This window comes from Phyllobates terribilis, unplaced genomic scaffold (assembly GCF_046119375.1).
Source record: "Phyllobates terribilis strain yellow unplaced genomic scaffold, ASM4611937v1 Scaffold_12__6_contigs__length_324123572, whole genome shotgun sequence".
NCBI classification, from domain to species: Eukaryota; Metazoa; Chordata; class Amphibia; order Anura; family Dendrobatidae; genus Phyllobates; species Phyllobates terribilis.
Window position 1 is genome coordinate 162,313,841 of NW_027362772.1, and position 19,274 is coordinate 162,333,114.

The window sequence follows — 19,274 nt, forward strand, 5'->3', positions numbered from 1 at the left end:
TTCATCTATAGGGAGAAGCTGTGCCGAAGGTACGTCAACCCGAGGACCCATGAGATGGTATGGCAGATCGTAGTGCCTAGGACGGACATCCAGATGGTGTTGGAGGCCTACCACGATCAAGCGGGGCACTTTGGCTGGAAGAAGCTAGAAACCCTGCTGAAAGGTCGGTTTTATTGGGTTGGAATGCGCAGTTCCATTAAGAGATGGTGCCGGGATTGTGGACCCTGTAGCCTCAGAAGAAAAGACTACAGCAGCAAGAAGGCACCCCTGCAACCCATCAAGACAACCCGACCCTTGGAGATTGTGGCCCTGGATCATGTCAAGCTGTCACCCAGCAGGTCAGGATATTCCTATGCCCTAACCATGGTGGATCACTACTTCCGGTTCCTGGTGGTCGCCCCTGTCAAGGATCTGACGGCAGAAACTGCGGCGAAGACGTTTCAGGCGTACTTCTGCAGGCCCCATGGATACCCGGAGCAAGTGCTGACAGATCAAGGCACTGCCTTCGAAGCCGAATTGTTCAAGGAGTTTTGCCATCTGTACGGGTGTAAGAAGATCCGGACTACACCGTACCACCCCCAAACCAATGGGTTATGTGAAAAGATGAATAACATCGTCATTGACCTGTTGAAGACCTTACCGCTAGAAGAAAGAAACCAATGGCCAGACAAGCTACCTGACCTGGTAGATCTGTACAACCACATACCTGTGAGTTCCACCAATTGTACTCCAGCATATCTCATGCGAGCTAGACCCAGAAAGTTGCCCATGGACCTGGAGCTTGGTGTAGTAGAACCCAAAGCAGATATGTCCACTGAGGACTGGGATACGACGCGACAGGAGCAGTACAAGAGAGTACAGGCCTGTGTCGAAGACAGTCTAAGTAAGGTGAGAGATAAGCAGGAAGCACAGTACAACAAGAGTGCACCAGCAGAGCCCTTTACACCAGGAGAAGTTGTGCTAAAGAGAAAAAGAAGAAACCACAAACTTGATGACCAGTGGGAGAGGGAACCTTACACTGTGTTGAATTACAGGTTCGACAATAGGAAAACTTGTCTAATCAGCAAAGACGGAGGAAGAACAACTGCAACGGTATCAAGAGACCATCTGAAGTTGTGCCCAAGTCCGCTGAAGCCCCAGAAGGAAGTGCCTCTCACTGTACCAGAGGAGCCTAAAGAAGCAGTAATACATACTGAATTAGGAGATTTCCCGGCAGATTGGCCCCACCTAGGAGGAGCAGTGATAATACCTGTGCTACACTTCTACCAACAGCCAGAAGACCCTCCACAGCAAGTAGAACCTGTAGGTGCCCCAGAAGAGCCTGCTCAGGAAGAATCCCCGGAAGAAGGGTCCCCGGTTGGAGTAGAGCAGGAAGGCCCAGCCAATGGTACACTTGCCAGTCCCGTAGAGAGGTTAAGGCAGTCTTGCAGCCCCTCCACACCTAGAACTGACAAATTGGGAGGTAGTACAAACACCAGTACCACACGCATCCCAGTACTACGTAGGTCAACACGGAGCACGCAAGGTCAGACCCCTGTCAGATATAGAGAATAGAAAGGAAAATTCTGATGGTATAAATAGTTGCCCCTGGGGTATGTTATTCTTGTGATTTTCATGTATTTAATTATTGATGTGTTTTGCCTTGCAATGAACAATTTAGGTGACATGGACACTTAGCATCGCATTTAGTTACCCGTAAGGGTACAAGGACTCTGTGGCTGAGGACTGTCAGCAGCCCAAAAACTGTTCATGTACATAATTGCAGTCCCTGGAGTGCCTAGTAAGTAACTACTGAACAAAAACCCGTTTGGCGTGGCCGAAGACGTGGTCCATCACCTGGATCACTTATGCCCTGCAGCCACGCCCAGGGCCTACGTTGAGGGTTTTCAGACGGGTCCCTCATGCTACTCATCCACTTTCGGTGAAAAGGACATCAGGTTACGGGACTTGCTGTAACCATATTGTTATTATTGTAATTGTTATTATTGTTGTTTAACCTGTTTTGAGAAAAATGCTTCAGTCCAGGAGTACTGAGTTTTACTAGGGGGGAATGTGGCGCCCTGCTGCGCATTGGTGCCACAGAACCCAGAAGGGTGCATGGATGGACTTCTCCACAAGAGGCCCTCACACATTCACACATCTCCACCCTACCACCTCAGACCAGTAGAGGGAGCCCGTTAGGGACATATATAAAGGGAGGGTGGAGCCAGGCAGTTCAGTTAGTGAGTTCAGAGTGAATTGTGCAGTCTAGAGCTCAGAGTTGAGCAGAGAGCGTGCCGACACTCAGAGAGCGGTGAAGACGCAGCATGCCAGCTGCCGAGTAGTGAGGGCCCCGAGAGTGGTCGACGGCGAGGAAAAAAGGAGAGTGGAACTAAGGGGGCAGAGGAGCATAGTAAGCTCACCCCGTTATACAAACCGGACACCGGGTCCGAGCCTACAGGGACCCCTTTACACCCAGTAGGGATAACCGGAATCCCAGGAGGACTACAAGTCCCTGGCAAACATGAAGCTAGACACCTAGAGGACCAGGAACCACGAAGGCCCCGACGTCCAGGGAAAGTGGTTACCAACCAGAGGTCCTACTTCTGAGCAACAGGTGAAGTAAAAGCAGGACACATAGTCTAGGCTCAGTTGCAGGCTGGCCAGGAACATACACAGAGACAGACACGGATCAGGAGGCCCTATACCCACTCACTGGGGTGAAGTCCAAAAGTGTGCCCTTCACCTGGAGTACCCTGGACCATACCTAACAATAGCACCAGTAAAGGTAATGAAGCAAATCCCCTGTCTCTGTCCATTACTTCTGCTGCGCCATCGCTCCCCCTGCACCACAACGCCCAGCGCAACCTGCATCGTTTTCACTGCCCTGAGGCCTGCTCCACCTGTGGGGAGCCGTTCCATCTCAAGCTGCCCTATCATCTGCCTCAGAGGACTGTCGCAGCGCTGGTGATCCTCACCAGTCACCACGGGTGGCGTCACTACAAATCCCCTATAAATATCCCCTTTTTGCACTGACCGCCCTGGGTCACGGACCTGGCCAGCCACTGTGATCTCCCCCAAAAGCAGCCATAAGGCCCGGCTGCTGAGTACCCCACGGCCCTGGGGGCGAGTCATATCCATCTTTCCACATTGTCTGCATTTATAGCTCTGATGTCTACTATTTTACCTACTGATAGTACTTCTCTTATACAGCTGCGTTTATATATGTGTTTGCTTATGGAGTTACTTAGCCCCTTAATTTTCTACATTTAAATTCTTATTTTTTACATACTCCATATGTACACAGTTTTTCTTCGTACATTTGTGACATTGTCATTTTGACTTAAAGGGGTTAACCGGTCCAGATCGATAAGTCTACAGTCACTCTATGTGACTGTAGACTTATGAATCCCCCCAGGCGCATGCACTGTGCGATGATGGGATTCACCGGTTTCTGACCCAGGACCGGAGAGTATGTATGAGTTAAACATACTCCCGGCTTCACTTCCATACCCTTGTATGGAGCGAGGCTGTGCCCTCTAGTCGGCCACGCCAACTAGACGGCTTCATCACTAGTCAGGGCACGGCCTCGTTCAATACAAGTGTAAGAAGGGGGGTCACGCCAACTAGACGGGCCCTGGCCAAGAGTATATATAACTCATACATACTCCCCGGTCCCGCGTCTGAAACTGGCAAATCCCCACAACGCACAGTGCATCCGCTGGGGGGATTCATAAGTCTGCAGTCACACAGAGTGACTTCAGGCTTATTGATTTGGACCGGAAAACCCCTTTAAAACCTTATCCATCCACCCACATGTATTTTGGCATGTCCAATATACCCATGATTATTTTCTGTATGTTTGATTTTATCTTTATTGTGAATAAAACTTATTTTTATATTATGTTTACATTGCTTTGCCATTTTTGTGTTTTTATATATTTTTTTTAATATTGTTAATGTTTTGGGATACTCTACATTGACAGCAGTTGCTGTCACGACACAGCTGTCAGGTGACCAGGGATCAGGGGCTCCTACCCTGACCCTAACACTAGGGGGCGTCCTAGCTTGCCCTATTCCCCAGGATACCTCTGAAGGTGAGGATGCCTTGGCCTCCGCCCTTGCCCTAACTCATGAGTTAGCCCTCCGCTTGTTCTCCTCCCCCACCCGAGGAAGAGAGGCGCTACTGTGCATCCACCCGACAAACAGGGCAACACGGACAAGGATAAACAGAAAACTCCAGGCACACAAAATATTCTGTCACATATAGCAGAGGAAAGTACCGGGGTGTGTAGGTAGGGGGAATAAACCAAAATGGATAAGGATAAGGAATAACCACGAATACAAACCAGGCAACAGTCACAAGTTATTCCTCCCAAGCTCCTTCTCATGGAACCCCTCACTCTCCTTAGCCATGCAACAAATGCTAGCTCTGACAAGGCCTTAGTATCATAGCCCAGGTTATAAAGGGAAAGGGAGTGCCTAACCGAGCTCAGCTGTGAGCAAAGGGAAATATAACATGGTCGCTTAACCCCTGTTCTGCTGGAAGAAATAAATACATTTAAAATGATGGAGAAGTCCTTCTTCTTGGAGTTGGAGCAGGAGCCCTCCAGCGCTGAGGTCTCCTGGCTCCAACCTGTCGCGGTAACCCCGTGACAGTTACTTTATAGGTTTTTGGCCTTCAACTGTCTCAGTACAAGCAGTATAAACTATTTTTATCTAAATGCCCCTTGGTTGTTTTTTAAAAGTAAAATAATGTGAAATCTAAGTTTTCAGTGGTTGATGATACTGGTTGTCCAGTGACCACACTTTGCCAGGGTGTTACCTTTTGATTAGTTTTATTTGAGATCTAATGATACCAAATAAATAGACTGCTTGTTATAAGAGAGACGGATTTTAACATAACTCTGGAGTAAAACTGTTTAAAATGTCGCAAATTAAACTAGTCCCGACAACTTTTTTTTTAAATCGATGGACCTTAGTGGGAAGGAGACGAGGTCAAGCATGGCTGACACTTCATCGTAATTTAAGCCCCAAAAGTGTCGTAAATTATGGCAAAAATGTACTAAAGTCATTGACGTATGCTGGGATACAGCTGGGAGATGCTCATAATTCTTAAGGAGGTGCAAGTCTATTAATGAATTTGGAGCATCTTACTCCCAAGCACCCTTGATCAAGACTGGCTCACAAAATGCAAGTTTTAATTTTCAGGAGCCAATGTGTTTTCAATGATGACAAGCAGAGACTTTGTCTATTTTGATTCCTTCCAAAATAATTCTTTATTAGTTTTGGTTAAGAAAAGCACATGAGAAAAACTGAAGCAAAACTGCAAAGGGTAAAATGTGCATTAACCTTTACAAGGGAAAACGAATTGTGCACCGAAGAAGAGCAAGAAAAAGGCCACCGTTATCAGAATAGGGATAGAAGAGAGGTTGCTGTGACCTACAGAGGACCAACATGGCAACTTCTCTCCAGTGACAGAATGTAGATGTTGTGGAAGGTGGTGGTGAGGTGAAACTTAAGTGCGTTATGTTGTACCTGTCCATCCAGCAGCTTTCAATCCACCGTGACATGGTCTTACGAAATGTGAGTAGATCTACCAGGGTATTCTGACCTTCTGGGTCCAACAGGTTGCTCAGGGATTGAAGGCGGTTTTCATCACGGCTTGCGTCTGTCACACTCTTCAAGTAATCAATGATCTGGAGAGCAGGCACCATCCCTTCAGAAAAAGAGACTCACTGCATAAGTACATGGCATAGTTGTTACGCCAGGTGTGGGAAAGACTTAGTGCAACACAGAGGGAAAATGGAAAGGGAGCCCAAACACTAGCGAAAGGGGGAAGTGGAGACCTCCTAGTCTGATCTGGCATCACCCTGTCTCAACTAGCATCCCTATATTGCCTCTTCAGCAATCGCAGTACGTGTGCCTCGCCCTACTCTCCCTGGCGTATAGCTGCGGCTAGGGATGGAAGGGGATGAGCACTAGTCAACATCCGCTAAAATCTATAGACAAAAAGGGTAGACAAAACAGGGGGAAAACGGCTTAGCTTTAGATGAACTCCAAATAAGCACACGGCTTCAAGCTCCAGAGAGGAAAGAGTACTGCTCCTGCTAAGCTTCAGAAGTAGAAATGAGTATAACCGTCAACTCCCTCTCAGACACACCAGGTATATATACACCCAGGCCAGAGAGCTAATCAGCAAGAGAGAGGTAGTCGCTCGGCCCTAAATGCAGCCTCCTATCTAAGCAGCTGTCTGCAATGCCAAACGTGGAGATCTCCTGCAACCCACTGCAGGGCAACTGTCTGTCACCTCTGACACACCCGTGACAATAGTATTCCATTTAGTTGTGGATTCTGTACTCCTAACTCCTGGACAATAAAGAAAACCTATCATTCAGAGTCACTGTATCTATATTTGAGACTGAGTCACTGCTGTCAGGTTCCTATGACACCATATGACCATTGTCTACCCTTGTGTAGGTGCAAGTCAATGCTCAACCTCTTACCAACTTAAATAGTGCCAATTATGTACAAATGTGCAAACAAGGGATCTGATATTGGATAATGGATAGGGAAGATAGAAGGAAATAAACAGAAGAACTCTTTATTCAGGGTGACAAAACCCAGCACAGTAATCAGGATTCGATTTTGATATTGAGTATAAGACTCTCTCACATTTATATTTACAGCTGTAAATTAGAGGTGTAAATTCTAAAATAAACTTGAGCATTCATGGATCAGATAATTGACGACCTATAGTTAGGATAGTCCATTGATATCAGATTGGTAGGGACTAGTGTTGAGTGCAAGTGATCAGCCAAAATACATGCGGGGATTGACCATGCATGGCAGGCAATCTTTGCATGTTTTTTTTGGTTGTCTTACAGCTGTGAAACATGTGGGTTGGGGACTCGAGCATCTCGCTCAAGCACCCAGGATACTCGGTGCATACCCCAGAGCCCGATGCAAACTCGAGCAGCGAGCACTTGCGCTCAACACTAGTAGGGACCCAACTCGCATGCACACACCTTTGTGGCGATTCATGGAGTCACCAAAGATAAATAATGACATATACGCATATTATGAGCAGGCATACATATTTGTAGTTATTAAAAAAAACCTGTCAGATCTATAGTTCAAGCAGTTTCCTATCAGCTTCTCTATGGAAAAAAGCATGAAAAAAGAATGTGTGCATAAAAAAAGAACATATCACAAAAAAGCGTTCAAACAAATGTATTGGCATTTTTTAGAAGTATAAATAATGACATTTTTAATAGTATAAAAATGAAAAGGTTGCAAAAAAAACTCATTGAAAGGAGCCTTTGGGTGGATCCAATGCTGCAGATTCTGAGTGCGGTTGTGTCATATGAATTGGAGAGTTGCAGAACTTTACTCAACAAAATCTGCAGTAATTATCCAAGATGGTAGAGATGAGCTAATCATCATCGTTGAAGTGTGACGCATACATAATGTTGTGCTAGGCCGTCTAATCAAAAGGAACCTGTCACGACGGATGAGGCTATTAACCTGCTGATATGGTGTTATTCTGCAGGTTCAAAGCGTTAGAAAGTGCCCGGTTGCCAAACTGAAGGCATGGCCACTGAGAGAAAATTAACTTTATTGCTCTCAGGAGCCACCGGCTTTCAGTCATACAGGCATGCTAGCACAGCTACAGTCACCTCTCACAGCATTGAGAGCGGAAGCAGTAAGCAAACCCCGACATTTAGAATGACAACCAACTCCGCACTGATACACTGCAGAACGAGCTGTCAGTCAAAGTGCCAGTGCATGCTTACAGTCACTCTCACAGTGCTGTAAGTGGTGACTGTAAGAGTGGTGGATTGTACTGTCATGTATCTACCCCTGAAGACACTAATCGCGTCATGTAGATAATGTCTTCCTTTTTGTACATATATTGTGTTATGTGAAATGTGAACTACAGTAGGTACTGTGGTTTTAGTATATACTGTGAATATACTGCGTCATAGTAGTTAGTGTTCAGCATAGGGTAAGATATAGATTAGGATATAAGAGAAAGGCAATAGACTTAGTACATAATGGTAAAAGATAACAACTGTAGTTAGCTAGGGACATAGGATAAGGTACAGTTAATGTTTGGGACTAGCCCACAATGGGATGGGGTAAATGCTAGTATAAAGTAGACTACTTCCTGATAGTTAGTCAGATAGAGAAGTATAGTAACAAAGGTCAAGTTCAAGCACAGTGGGCTGCTGGAGGCAGCGAGGAGCCATCGTTCATGGTAGTGGGAGGCCTTACTGGAATCCCTTGCGTATATTCCTGCAACGTCCAGAGCTCAGGGCTCGGCATAGGTAGGTACTGGGAGGAGTGCCTTATTCTTTGGCGTACAGGTGACTATGGACACGGATTCACGAGAAGGGAAGGTAACGGATCCCGAGGGGACTAAGGGACTGGACAGGAAATCCCTGGGGCTAACAGGAATAGCCAACGTAGGGATAGTCCAGGTGGAACGCATAGTAATGCTGGAAACGGACTGTGTCAAGGAAACAAAGAACAAGAAGCGTTATGCCCGATACTGTGTGTTACAATTTGATAGACTTGAACTGTCCAGTAAATTTTTGCAGGAAGATGAAGGCCTTCGAGTGGCGGAGGCCTGTGGCCTACGCGTGAGTGTGATGCACCCCACACTGGGCAGCACATTGGGCCTGGGACACAATTTTAATGTAAAGTACCGGGGCATAATGAGACAGCAGCTCAGTCATGGCTACCGCTCTCGGTCACTTTACATGACTAGAGATGAGCGTTGTTCGACTCGAACTGTTCGCCAATCTCAAATTTGAGCTGTTTTGGGCGGTGTTCGAGCCGTTCGGCGAACACGAACGATTTGAGAAAAATTCGGCTGTTCGAGGTTATGTTCGATAACTGTTCGTGCACCAAAATCATAACTGGATTTTTTCTCAGTAATAATGAAAATTAATGTTAATACGCAGTTTGAGTGTACAGCGGGGCAGGGGGAGGGGCAGGGGATGGATCTCTGCAGGAATAATGAAGATCTCCATTTTTTTTTCTCTTTCCCACATTTACAGTGGGGAGGTGCAATCTGTCAGCCTATCAGCAGCGCACACACGGAGCGAAGTGCTTTTTTTCACACAAGCAAGGGCATGTGTCATTGGCAGTGTATGTCACATGTCCTTGCCCTATAAGACCTAGCCATTTTCCCCGTCGCCACCATTTTCTGTGCAAGTTTTTTTCACAGCATTTGGCTGAATCTAGCAAAGCTAATCCTTTTTGGCCTATAGCAGACTGTGTTAGTCAGTGGAGTAGCCTATCTGTGTTGCAAGATATACCACCTGTGTATAGAATACCAATTTTTTTACTGCACCTAGTGAAGTAAAATCTTTTGGGCATAGCATCATTCTATTAGTCCATCTATACTGACCTCCATCAAGTTGCAAATTAAAAATATTTTTTTGTCTGCATCTAGCTCTGAAAAAATATTTGGCCTTCTAGCAGTGTGTGGGACTTGGTCTATTAGTCCATCTATACTGACCTCCATCAGGTTGCAAATGAAAAATAATTTTTATCTGCATCTAGCTCTGAAAAAATATTTGTCCTTCTAGCAGTGTGTGGGACTTATTCTACTAGTCCATCTATACTGACCTCCATCAGGTTGCAAACTGAATATAATTTTTTTTTGCATCTACCTCTGAAAAAATATTTGGGCTTCTAGCAGTGTGTGGGACTTTCTCTATTAGTCCATCTATACTGACCTCCATCAGGTTGCAAATTAAAAATATTTTTTTGTCTGCATCTAGCTCTGAAAAAATGTTTGGCCTTCTAGCAGTGTGTGGGACTTGATCTATTAGTCCATCTATACTGACCTCCATCAGGTTGCAAATTAAAAAAAATTTTTATCTGCATCTAGCTCTGAAAAAATATTTGTCCTTCTAGCAGTGTGTGGGACTTGTTCTAATAGTCCATCTATACTGACCTCCATCAGGATGCAAATTAAAAATAATTTTTATCTGCATCTAGCTCTGAAAAAATATTTGTCCTTCTAGCAGTGTGTGGGACTTGTTCTATTAGTCCATCTATACTGACCTCCATCAGGTTGCAAATTAAAAATAATTTTTTGTCTGCATCTAGCTCTGAAAAAATATTTGGCCTTCTAGCAGTGTGTGGGACTTGTTCTATTAGTCCATCTATACTGACCTCCATCAGGTTGCAAACTGAATATAATTTTTTTCTGCATCTACCTCTGAAAAAATATTTGGCCTTCTAGCAGTGTGTGGGACTTGTTCTACTAGTCCATCTATACTGACCTCAATCAGGTTGCAAACTGAATATAATTTTTTTCTGCATCTACCTCTGAAAAAATATTTTGGCTTCTAGCAGTGTGTGGGACTTGTTTTATTAGTCCATCTATACTGACCTCCATCAGGTTGCAAATTAAAAATAATTTTTATCTGCATCTAGCTCTGAAAAAATATTTTGGCTTCTAGCAGTGTGTGGGACTTGTTCTATTAGTCCATCTATACTGACCTCCATCAGGTTGCAAATTAAAAATATTTTTTTGTCTGCATCTAGCTCTGAAAAAATATTTGGCCTTCTAGCAGTGTGTGGGACTTGGTCTATTAGTCCATCTATACTGACCTCCATCAGGTTGCAAATTGAATATAATTTTTTTCTGCATCTAGCTCTGAAAAAATATTTGGGCTTCTAGCAGTGTGTGGGACTTGGTCTATTAGTCCATCTATACTGACGTCCATCAGGTTGCAAATTGAATATAATTTTTTTCTGCATCTAACCCAGCCAATAGTTTTGGCCTAATACCACAGTTTGGCCACTCAGCTCTGCTCGGTTCCCATCCATTGTTTTTTTGTGCAAACAACTCCAGAGTTGTGAATTAGTTAACCACCAAAATGAGTGGAAAAAGGCCTGCTGCTGGTGGAAAGTGGAATAGGCGTGTTGGGAAGGGGAAAAAAGGTTGTGTCTGTGGGGTAGGTGTTAAAGCAACAGTAACATCTGCAGAAGAAAGACCATCTTCCAGCCAAACTAAAATGTCTACTTCTTTTAGCGGACAATGTGATAAGATCCCTTTCTTACGGCCACGCCAATTGCTACAAATTCCAGATGAGGCACAGAAACAGCAGGTGCTTCAACGGATATCAAGTGTTCCTTTAAGTGGGCTCTCCTCCACATCAACTTCAACATCACAAATACTCCAGTCCTCAAAGGTGTCACCCCAATCGCACTTGCTTCCTCACAGCTCCCAAATCTCCAGCTGCCCGTCTGAGTATGAGGTAGAACAGATGGTTGAGTCTGCAGAGCTGTTTACTCATAGTATAGCCTGGGAATCAGAGGTCGGCTCCAGAGCTTCTGTGAATCCAGACGAGGAAATGATCTGCACTGATGCCCAGAATCTTTATGAGTTGGATCTAGGACCAGACGCTGAAGGTTCTGACCATAATGTAGACCCTCATTCCCAAACTGTAACTCCTGTTGGTGGAGACAATGAGGAAGACGATGATGAGACTCAAATACCTGATTGGAGCGACAACTTTAGTTTTTTGTCAGGGCAGGAACAGGTTGGCTCTGAGGACGACGGGTGTGATAACGCACAGGGTGATGATGATGAGGTTGGAGATCCCACTTACTGTCAACCCACAGTCAGCCAAGAGATGAGGTCAGCAGAGGAGGTGGAGGAGAATGCTAGTGACGACGAGGTGAGGTTGCGCCTTCCTGGACAGAGACGTAGTACTGGAAGCACGTCAACAACTGCATCCTCAAACACAACTCTGCCTCTCACCACAAGTCGTGGTGGCTCTTCAGGTCGCATGGGTGCTAAGCCTTGCATAGCCTGGGCATTTTTTCAGATCGATAAAGATGACCCAACTCGTGTTATCTGTAACATTTGTCGGCAAAAGCTAAGTAGAGGCCAAAAAATACATAGTTTGAGTACTTCATGCATGAACCGGCACATGGACATGAAGCATAAGTTGCAGTGGGAAGCTCACTGTGCTACAATGTGGCCTAGCCGGCCGGGCCAACCTCCGTCTGCCATATCTTGTGCATCCGCGGCCTCTTCATCCTCTGTGACTGGGAGGAGAGCAGTCACACCTGTTTTGGGGCGCAGACCTGCTACCTCTTTACCCGCAACAGCCAGCGTGATTGGCAGGTCATCATTTTCTTTGGAGGTGGTAACACCAGCTGGTGTTGAGCGCTGTCCGACATCGATAGCACCACCTTTGGATCAAGGCAACCTAACATGTCCGCCTGCATCTTCCTCACAGACCGGCAGTTTGCCGGGGACACCCTTATCAACCCCGTCTAAGCACAATAGCCAGCCCTCGGTCCCTCAGATGTGAACAAGTAAAAGACCATTTCCTCCTAGCCATGAGAAAGCTAAGAGGTTGAATTTCACCATCTGCAAGCTCTTGGCTACAGAAATGCTGCCTTTCCGCCTGGTGGACACAGAGGATTTTCGAGACCTTATGTCCGTCGCAGTGCCCCAGTACCAGATGCCCAGTCGGCACTACTTCTCAAAGAAAGGTGTGCCTGCGCTCCACCAGCATGTCGCACACAACATCACCGCTTCTTTGAGAAACTCTGTGTGTGACAGGGTGCATTTCACCACAGACACTTGGACGAGTAGGCATGGACAGGGGCGTTACATGTCGCTGACTGGGCACTGGGTAACTATGGTGACAGCAGGACAAGGGGCTGCTGTCCAAGTCTTGCCGTCCCCACGAGTTGTGCGTCAATCCTCTTTATCTCAAAGTTCCTCCACTGCTTCTGCCTCCTCAACCTCCTCTCGGTCCTCCACCTGCACCCAAAGCCTGTCTGGTCATGCCACAAGCTTTCTAACTGCGCAGAAGGGATCCTGCACACCTCCTTACTATGCTGGCAGTAGGGCTCAACGTCATCAGGCGGTTTTTACTTTGAAATGTCTGGGAAATGTGAGTCACACAGCTGAGGAGTTGTGGTCAGCTCTGGAGAACCAATTTCATGAATGGTTGTCTCCACTGGACCTGAAACCAGGGAAGGCCGTGTGCGACAATGCTGCAAACCTGGGTGCGGCCCTTCGCCGGGGCAATGTCACACACGTGCCTTGTATGGCTCATGTGTTGAACCTGGTTGTCCAGCAATTTTTAGCCCACTATCCCGGACTAGATGGCCTTCTGCAGAGGGCACGGTCGCTGTGTGCTCACTTCCGCCGTTCGCATCCCGCAGCTCAGCGACTTACATCTCTACAGAAGTCATTGGGCCTGCCACTTCACCGGCTAAAATGCGATGTGCCTACCCGGTGGAATTCAACTCTGCACATGTTGCAGCGACTGTGGCAGCACCGACAAGCCCTAGTGCAATACGTTCTGACGTATAGCCTGGGCCAACGAGATCCAGAGGTGGGGCAAATCACGCTGGAGGAGTGGTCTCAGATCAGGGACCTATGCACCCTTCTGCACAGTTTTGAAATGGCGATGAAGATGTTTAGTGCTGACGATGCCATTATCAGCATGACTATTCCGGTGATTTACATGCTGGAGCACATGTTAAACAGAATTCGGAGTCAGATGGTGGCACAAGAGGAGGTGGAGGAAGTAGAGGAGGAGGAGTTGTATGCGGAAGGGCTAACATCTGCAAGGTCCAGACGGTCGGCAGCACCAAGGCGGCAGGCATGTGAGGGTGGGGGAGATGGTTTTACCAGGGCGCATGGTAGCAGCCAAACTAGTGAGGAAGGTGCAGGAGCCCAGGAAGAAGTGGAGGACGAACTGATGGAAGACTCATCAGATGAGGGAGACCTTGATCACATTTCTGTTGTGCGAGGTTGGGGGGAGAGGACAGAGGAAGGAAGCATGATTGTTACCTCGCCACCAACACAACAGGGACTTGGTGCTCCTGGATGCGCAACACACATGAGTGCCTTCTTGCTGCACTACCTGCAACATGACCCTCGAATTGTGAGAATTAGAAATAATCCTGACTACTGGGTTGCCACACTGTTAGATCCCCGGTATAAAAGTAAATTTGCAGAAATTATTCCTGCCATAGAAAGGGATGCAAGCATGCAGGAGTATCAGCAGAGACTGTTGCAGAATCTTACATGTGCTTTTCCACAAAACACCAGTGGTGCACGTAGTGAATCTCACAGTTCCAACTTGCCAACCGTGGGACCGTCGAGTGTTCAGCACTCAAACCGTAACAGAAACACAGTATCTGCTGGTAACATCAATTTTGCGGAATCATTTCACCACTTTTTTAGCCCATCCTTTGCAAGGCCACAGGAGACAAGAAGTCTGACACATAGTCAACGCCTAGAGACGATGGTACAGTGTAGTGCCGGCGTCCCTGCCCTCTGCTAGGCAGGGACGCTGCTCCCCTCACCGCTCTGCTCCGTGCCCGGCATCCTCCCCCCGCTCTGCTGTCAGCGCGCGCTCCGTCCCGGCGTCCTCCTCCTGCTCTGCTCTCAGCGCGCGCTCCTTCCCGGCCCCTGTGCTTAGGGCGCGCGCGCGCGCGCTCCCCTCCTCTTAAAGGGGCCGCGCGCGCCGCCCTAAAGAGTCCCCGGCCAATGGCCGGAGGACTTCATCATATATAAGGCACCTCCTCCAAAATGGAGGTGCCCGAGCAATGTTGTTTGCACCTGTGTCTCACCTGTGCTTCAGCCCTCAGGTCCCGTTGCCAGTTACCTGCCAGTTTCCTGCCAGTTTCCTGCTAGTTACCTGCCAGTTACCTGCCTGATTCCTGCCTGAATACTTGTTACCTGTCTGCTTGCCTGAGGTCCGACGGTCTGACTTACTACTCCGGTCAGTCTGTCTATGGACCAGCTTGCCCGCTCACCTGGGAGCGCTTCTCCGTTATCTGCCTGCTTGCCAGCCCGGAGGCTCCGTTGTCACGTGCTGTGACCACCAGCTATCTCAGAGACTCTTGCCCGCTCACCTGGGAGCGCATCTCCGTTACCTGCCTGCTTGCCAGCCCGGAGGTCCCGTTGTCACGTGCGGTGACCACCAGCTATTCCAGAGACTCTTGCCCGCTCACCTGGGAGCGCTTCTCCGTTACCTACCTGCCTGCCAGCCCGGAGGTTCCGCCGTCACGTGCCGTGACCACCTGCTATTCCAGAGACTCTCGCTTGCTCACCTGGGAGCACACATCTACCATCTGCCTGCTAGCCTACCCGGAGGCTCTGCCATCACAGGTCGTACCTACCCCTTACCCAGAGACTGCCCTGATCACTTGCCGTAACTCCCTGTCCGTTCACCCAGAGACTGCCACCCGCTCCCTTACAAGGGCCGCCCCCTTGTATAGTAGCTCAGAGGTTCCGCCTCCCGGACCCGTTACAGTTTGCTCGGGCCATGGAACCCGGTGGCACCCAAGCTCCCTCGCTCTCGGACCTCTGTCTTGAACTGTCCCGTCAGAGGTCCCAACAGGAGGCCATCCTGGGTCACCTGCGGAATGTTAATACTCGCCTGAACACTCTGTCTGATCCACCAACAACCTCCGCCAGTGCCATATCTTGCAATCCGGCAGCTCCGCTGCCCACTAATACTATGGTATCCTACCCCGGACCCCGGCTTTCTGCACCTCCTCGCTTCGGAGGCGACCCCGTCCAGGCTCGGGGCTTCTTAAATCAGTGCACCCTGCACTTTGAACTTTTGTCCTACCAGTTTAACTCCGACCGGGCCAAAATTGCCTTCATCATGTCCCATCTCACCGGGGAGGCCCTGGCCTGGCTGAATCCTCTATGGGAGAGAGGAGACTCCCTGGTGTCCAACTTGCCTGCTTTTCTCACGGCTTTCCGGAAAGTCTTCGACGAACCCGGACGGAAGACCTCATCTGCATCATCGTTGCTTCGCCTCCGTCAGGGGAGTCTCACCGTGGGCCAATATGCCATACGGTTCCGTACCCTTGCCTCGGAGCTGGCCTGGGATAACGACGCTCTGGTTTCCGTCTTCTGGGAGGGTCTGTCCGGCCGTATTAAAGATGAACTTGCCGGTCGGGACATTCCTACCTCTCTCGATGATCTAATAACCCTTGCCACCCGGATTGACCTACGGTTCCAGGAGCGTGCCAAAGAGGTCACCCGTGAGAGAAGGATTCCACGTTTAGCTCCTACTTTCCAGAAACCCGTCATTCCCTCCATCTCTCCCCAGGTACACTCTCCTGAGCCTATGCAGGTCGACCAGACCAAGATGGTCAAAACCCGTCAGGACTCACGCCGTGCCGAGGGGAGCTGCTTCTACTGTGGCAGTAAGGAGCACCGGATCCGTGCCTGCCCGGAGAGGTCGGGAAACGCCTGTGTCTAGGTTCGCTCAGAGAGGTCCACCTAGACAAGAATAAATCCTCTCCATCCCTGCTGTTGTCAGTTTCGATCATCTACGGGGAGAACCGTTATTTCGAACTAGCCCAACTTGACTCTGGAGCAGCCGGGAACCTTATTTCACAGTCCCTGGTTGAGAAATACCGCATCCCCACCAAACCTCTGGCTGTACCCTTGTCTGTCGCTGCCGTGGATGGGGGCCTCTTACCTCGCCCCATTCAACTCATCACCGAATCCATTACCCTGCAGGTGGGAATGCTGCATTCTGAAAGTATCTCCTTTCATGTTCTGCCTGGACTCTCTCACGCCCTCTTGCTAGGTCTGCCCTGGCTCCAGAGACATGCACCCGTGCTAGACTGGCAAACCGGAGAGGTCCTTCGCTGGGGACAAGACTGTCATAAAACCTGCCTGGTTCCCGTCCATCCCGTCCGTCCCTCTCCTACCCCAGCTAATCTACCTGGACTTCCGATTCCTTATTGGTCTTATGCAGATGTCTTTAATAAAAAGGAGGCAGAGACATTACCACCACATAGACCATACGACTGTCCCATCGATCTGCTACCCGGTACTACTCCTCCCCGTGGGCGTATCTATCCTTTATCCGCTGCTGAGACCCGGTCAATGTCCGAATATATTGAGGAGAATCTGGCCAGAGGATTCATCCGGAAATCTACCTCCCCGGCGGGAGCAGGCTTCTTTTTCGTCAAAAAGAAGGACGGCTCTCTCCGTCCCTGTATAGCAGGGGTCTCAAACTCGGCTGGGTATATGGGCCGCACATGGAAAAAATTTGAATTTGGGGGGCCGCATTCTTTGTTCAATGTGACATTTTTAGTGATACCATTTTTTTTGTATACACCTTTTGAACATTTTTGCCGTGTTTATTTTTTTATGGCTTGGGTCGTTATGGATGTGGCGATAATAAACGTGCACTTTTTTGTGTTTACTTTAGTTTACATATAAAACAGCATTTTTAGTGCCCAATATTTTTTCATGCTTTATTTTATTTTTTATTTTTTTTACAATTTTATTTCCCCCAATTGGCCACATACAGTAATATTGTCTTACAATTAGCATCATATAGTAATAATGGAAAACATCTTGTAGTAATGTTCCCCATCCAAGTCCCCATCTTGTACTAATGTGCCCCATCCAGGTCCCCATCCTGTGGCTATGTGCCCCATCCAGGTCCCCATCCTGTGGCAACGTTCCCCATCCTGGCGCCCATCTTGTACTAATGTGCCTCATCCAGGTCCCCATCTTGGGGCTATGTGCCCCATCCAGGTCCCCATCCTGTGGCAATGTGCCCCATCCAGGTCCCCATCTTGTGGCTATGTGCCCCATCCAGGTCCCCATCTTGTGGCTATGTGCCCCATCCAGGTCCCCATCCTGTGGCTATGTGCCCCATCCAGGTCCCCATCCTGTGGCAATGTGCCCCATCCAGGTCCCCTCTTGTGGCTATGTGCCCCATCCAGGTCCCCATCTTGTGGCTATGTGCCCCATCCAGGTCCCCATCCTGTGGCTATGTGCCCCATCCAGGTCCCCATCCTGTGGCTATGTGCCCTATCCAGGTCCCCTCTTGTGGCTATGTGCCCCATCCAGGTCCCCTCTTGTGGCTATGTGCCCCATCCAGGTCCACATCTTGAGGCTATGTGCCCCATCCAGGTCCCCTCTTGTGGCTCTGTGCCCCATCCAGGTCCCCTCTTGTGGCTATGTGCCCCATCCAGGTCCCCTCTTGTGGCTATGTGCCCCATCCAGGTCCCCTCTTGTGGCTATGTGCCCCATCCAGGTCCCCATCCTGTGGCTATGTGCCCCATCCAGGTCCCCTCTTGTGGCTATGTGCCCCATCCAGGTCCCCATCTTGTGGCTATGTGCCCCATCCAGGTCCCCTCTTGTGGCTATGTGCCCCATCCAGGTCCACATCTTGAGGCTCTGTGCCCCATCCAGGTCCCCTCTTGTGGCTCTGTGCCCCATCCAGGTCCCCTCTTGTGGCTATGTGCCCCATCCAGGTCCCCTCTTGTGGCTATGTGCCCCATCCAGGTCCCCTCTTGTGGCTATGTGCCCCATCCAGGTCCCCTCTTGTGGCTATGTGCCCCATCCAGGTCCCCTCTTGTGGCTATGTGCCCCATCCAGGTCCCCTCTTTTGGCTCTGTGCCCCCTGTGCTGTTCTTCACACACATAAAATAGAAAAAAAAAAAGATGATTCTCACCTGTCCTCCGTTCCCTCGGCGGCCTTCCTGCAGATGTGGCCCGCAGGCACCACAGAGTCCGACCCCTTGACGATCCCGACCTGGTCCAGGAGGAGCCGCCGACAGCAGCGCTGCATTGCCGCACAGAGACTGTCTCCCAGCACAGCATTTTCAATGTCAGCCGCCGGCCAATCAGAGGCCAGCAGCTGACATCTGCATATGGCAATGACGTCATACTCGCTGCGCCGACACGCAGATATCAGCTGCTGGCCTCTGATTGGCCAGCGGCTGGCATTGGAAATGCAGTGCTGGGAAACAGTCTCTGTGCGGCAATGCAGCGCTGCTGTCGGCGGCTCCTCCTGGACCAGGTCGGGATCATCAAGGGGTCTGTGCCTGCGGGCCGCATAAAGCAGCCTCAGGGGCCGCATGCGGCCCGCGGGCCGCGTGTTTGAGACCCCTGCTGTATAGACTATAGAGGCCTAAACCTGATCACGGTGAAGAATAAGTACCCCCTTCCGCTCATTCCAGAATTATTTGATCGTCTGAGGGGGGCTAGGATCTTCACCAAACTGGACCTTCGTGGGGCGTACAACCTGGTTCGTATTCGTCAGGGGGATGAATGGAAGACGGCATTCAACACCCGGGACGGCCACTATGAATACCTGGTAATGCCCTTTGGTCTCTGTAACGCTCCTGCCGTCTTTCAAGAGTTGGTCAATGACATCTTCCGGGACCTTCTCTACTCCTGCGTAGTGGTGTACCTGGACGACATCTTGGTCTTCTCTCCGGATCTCCAGACTCACCGGAGGGACGTT